Raw genomic sequence first — 4,506 nt, 5'->3', positions numbered from 1 at the left:
AGCCCTGACCTTGCCCAGCGTTCTCCTGGGCTGGGGAGGAGCTGGGGATATGCTCCCAGCCCCACAGCCCATCTGAATTTACCATGTGCCTTTTCTTGCAACGGCTTCTCCCTCCCAAGAGCCTGCATGGGTGAAACACCATCAGCAGAGGCCGAGTCTTTCCGCAGGTCTCAAAGCTGGCCGAGGGGGCAAAACCCCTCCAGTCAGTGCCCAGGGAGAAGGGGAGGGCAGTGGGGACACAGGGACTCGCCAGCCTCCTCCCGCAGGAGGGCAGTGAAAACCAGACGTACTCAAGACATGTTTGTATCCTGAAGACGGGGATCACAGCATTTCCCAGCACTGTTGGCTCTTGTAGGCTCTCCTAGAAAAGCGTTGACTAAAAAGCACATTTACAAGAAGAAAAAAACCAAACAAACGCTTGCCAGCTAGAGAGCACTGTCATGTCCTGGCTTGCCTTTCTGCAGCGATCTCTCCTTTCTCCCTCTAACACCGCTGCCAAATTTTAAGTTAAAAGTGTTTTTAAGCCTGTGCCCTCTGGATGGATCAAGAAAAACCAGAAGAGATGCAGGGTCCAGTTTCTACAACTGTACCAAAACCCTTCCTCCTCCTCCCAATGAAAATCTGTTAGAGGATTCTATATTCTTGCTCTTCCCAGGAATCCCCCAGGCTGGCACACCCCCCATGCCACTCCTCAGCACAGCCGTGCCCATGCTGTCACTGGAGCAGGTTCTTGGCCCCCTCCTCCTCCTCCATGCCCCGACCTCGGTGGTGGGAAGAGGCTCCACTGTGCCGCAAACTGACCATCCGAAAGAGACTTGCAGGCTGCCCAAGGTCTGGCTTGTGTAACGCTCGTACCGAGAGCCAGAGCCCGCAGCGGAGCTGGCATGTGCTTCAAATTTCCATTTCAAAGGAAATTTCAGCGTGTATTTTGCTTTGCAGCTCTCCAGTAGTGTCCCGGGTACAGCCCACCTCCCACAGCAGGAACGCCAGGTTCAGGGTTGTTAGTTCTGGTCATGCTTTGCTTCTTTTCACAGGATTTCAACAGTGCTGTTACAGACCATGCCCTGCCTTCATGGTACAGCATCGAACACAGAGATCACAGGGAGCTGCTACTGACAAGCTGGTAACATGCAAAATGCAAAGTAAAAAACCTCAAAATTCCAAACAAACAAACAAAAAATCTGTAACGAAAACACTGTCGTAAAGTACTGTAGGAATGTTTGGATTTTTGTTTTGGTTTCGAAAGACTTTCCTGAGCAGCTCTCTGGACTTCCAAGCACCAGGCTCTGCAGGATGGAGACAAAATGCCCAAACGCCAGCCCAGCGTCTCGCACTGTGACTCCCAGCAGAATCTGTCCCGAACAATCTCAAGAGCTCTTGAGGTGGAAGCAGGGGGTGGGAGGGATGCTAAAAATGGGACACTGTCTCAGCTGCATGCACTTTTAAAAATCTTTTACCAGCCTCCAGAGCAGGAGGGTGAACAATTTCCTGCAGCAACAGCACACCGGTGTATGAATGTGAATATGGAAGAGGAGTCAGGACAGGAGAGGCTTAGTGACAGCAGCTGGCATAAGAGAGTGATGGCTCTGGGTTGGGCAGGTCAGTGGTGGGACCCACCCTTCACTCTGCGCTTGGCATTTTCTGTTGGTTGCTGAAGGTATCTTCCAAGCCTTCCTCCCAAGTTGGTACAAACATCAGCCAGTGAAACACCAGGGAGGGAAGTCTGCTACCGCACAGTGAAACCGGCATCCATATTAAAGGACACGCAAGGGATCCTTCAAAGCCAGGGCAGCACAGGATTTTCTCTCTACTTGCCTGGACTCATTCCCAGAGTAATCTCTGGAGCAGCTCCAAGAAAGCTTTTAAGTTGCTGGAAACTGAAGGGCTGGCACCCTCAAGTGGTTACTCTGAGCTCTCCACGCAGCCTGAACAGCTTCTCCTGAGTCTCCTCAATAGCTCACCCACCCATAACTAAAGTGCATTGTTCCCAGCACACGGGGATATTTCACAGCTCCCAGCACCGTGGCAGAGCACAGCCCCCAGCTCCGTCTGAGCCACCAGCTCCAACCCCACTGCAGAGCGGCCGAAGCCAATTCGGACACAGTTTTCCAACTGATCTCTTCAGATTTGCAGCAGGAAGGAATCCCTGGGAGACCTCTCCCTCACAGAGAAAAATCAAGTGTTACAAAACCTTCCCGCAGTCAGCAATATTTCTCACGTGCATGGGGTTAATCCTACAGACCGATGGAGGCAGAGTAAAACCGCCAGTGGTGTTTGGGGCAGTCCCGCACCGCTGCACGCAGCCTGGAGGCTTTTTGTCAAGTAAGCTGGGTGACCTTCCTCCATAGCGTATCCTTCAGGAACAGCTATTCCCTCCTGCTTTTGTTATGGACAGGAAAACGTGACCAGCGGTGTAGAATACACTTACAACATCTGCCAAGTGCAGCCACAGAGTAAGTCTTACAACTCCCAAGTAGCAAATGAGATCAAGCATTGCGCCCGCTTTGCTCATCCCAGTAAGGAGCAAACGTAGAAATGAAGAAATTAAAATGTCCGTGGGCTCGGCTGCTAACCCCCAGGGATTTCACTCTGCCACATGCCAGCGTCATGCCCCCATCAGCAAGAGGCGTGAGCCCCCGCAGACAAAAGGCTCATTCAGGGCTCCAGCGCTGCATCTGCTGCCACGGTTAAAAGGCGCGGGGAGGGAGTCACAGCCTGAAGTGTTAGAAATATTTAAACTGCACAGGAGGGAAACAAACCGTGAATGACTCTTGCCCTGTACAAGGGACCTGCTGCAGCTACGCAAACACTCGAGAGCGGAACGCAAGTCTGGGACGCGCAGGAAGGAGTGCAGAGGCATGTGTGCATGCAGATGGCACCCTGAGCGAGGGGCTTGGCAGCTGCTTCAGAAGAGACAAAAAGCAGATGTTTCACAAAAGCTCACTTTCCAGGTTTATTAAGTAAAGTTAACTGAATTGTTTTCATTTTGTGGGGATTCCTTTCTGTCTAACCCGGTGGGTTAGCAGAGTTGCACAGAATCACGGTTGGACTGTGATAACCCAAATACAACTTTGGCTCATCTCACCGCTGACACATATGGAATGACTTAGGGGTTATTACATGCTGTGTCTGCTCGTCACAGGTACATGTACAGATCAGCACAAGTTGCAAGTGATAGTTTACATCCTTTCAAAACAGAGCAGGGCATTCAGCAGATGCACTGCAATGAGAAGACATACAAAAAAGAAATTATACAGACTTGCAAATACATAAGAAGTTCAAGAGATGCAAGAAACCTCAAACACAAGAAATGTCAAGGGGGGGAAAAAAACACTTAAATTCAGACACAATGTGTTCAAATGAAAACCCAGCTGTAATTTAAATTCCCTTCAAAATGGGAAACATACAGTAACGCAATTAAAGAGAAACAAGGTCTTGTCCTGGGAGAGATGTGTCCAAAAACACTGATGCACAAACAGGTTCAGAGTTCTAAGCAAAATGTCCCTGGGCATTGGTGTACTTGACTCTTGGAGCCAGAGCAAAGCAATTCATTACACTTGCTGGACTGCTGGGCCTACTGCTGCATCTCGGTGGCGTGACAGCACGTAGGATTCCAAATGTCAGAGAGAAGGCAGCACGCAAACTGCTGGTTACTGGGAGAAACACCACACGGGCCAGATCTCCCAGGGAGTGACTAGAGTTAAGGACACCTAATTCTGGTAGCCTGGCCTCCACTGCACACAACACCAGTGTAATGTTCTGCAAGGTTCTTCAGTTCTTAGCTCACTCCTTTCTCAGCCTGAGTTGTTTCTGTCTTGTGCATGAGCACAACTGGCTGTGCAAAATGATCCAAAAAACATAAGGGACAGGACCAAAGAAAACTGGCTGAACCTGGGGCTGGCTTTCAGCTCCTATTTCCAAATATCTGTTAAAGGTTGGAAATTTATCTACAAAAGAAACAATATAAATGAAATAAAAAATGGCACCGTCCACAAAATAAAAAAAAAAAAAAAAAAGAAAAGAAAAATCTTACAACACAGCCTCATAAAAACGGCTTTGCAACGAGAGCTCAGTCACAAAATGAAGGGTTCTAGCTCTTCGTACTTTTTTTAGAGGAAACAAAGCTAAAAAGTACTAGTCCACATTCTCTTAATAAGTTAAACTTACTTTCCCTCCCCCGTCTACAAAAGGGGTAGAAGCAAAGGGGAAAAGAAGCTACTGAAAATAAAAAAAAAAAAAAGAAAAAAAAGATAAAAGAAAAAAAGGAAAGGAGAGAGAAGGAGAGAGCACACGCGCGCGCGAGAGAGAGAGAGAGCAGTCTGTGGTCTGAGGCTCAGAGCAGGGCTGAGTTCCTTTTAAGGGTTTAAAAGATGCAAAACAGTTCCTCAAAAGTTCCCCCTCTTCAACAGTTAGTTCAATGCTGTAGCCATAGAAACTCAAGTATATATTGGAGGAGAGATTCTTTCAGGCAGATCCACCGCCATCCGGAGAGCTGCTCAGCACGTG

Source organism: Pterocles gutturalis, unplaced genomic scaffold (genome assembly GCF_000699245.1).
Source record: "Pterocles gutturalis isolate BGI_N339 unplaced genomic scaffold, ASM69924v1 scaffold12696, whole genome shotgun sequence".
Taxonomy (NCBI): domain Eukaryota; kingdom Metazoa; phylum Chordata; class Aves; order Pterocliformes; family Pteroclidae; genus Pterocles; species Pterocles gutturalis.
The sequence above is the reverse complement of the archived record's forward strand: the minus strand, read 5'-3'. Positions refer to the sequence as shown.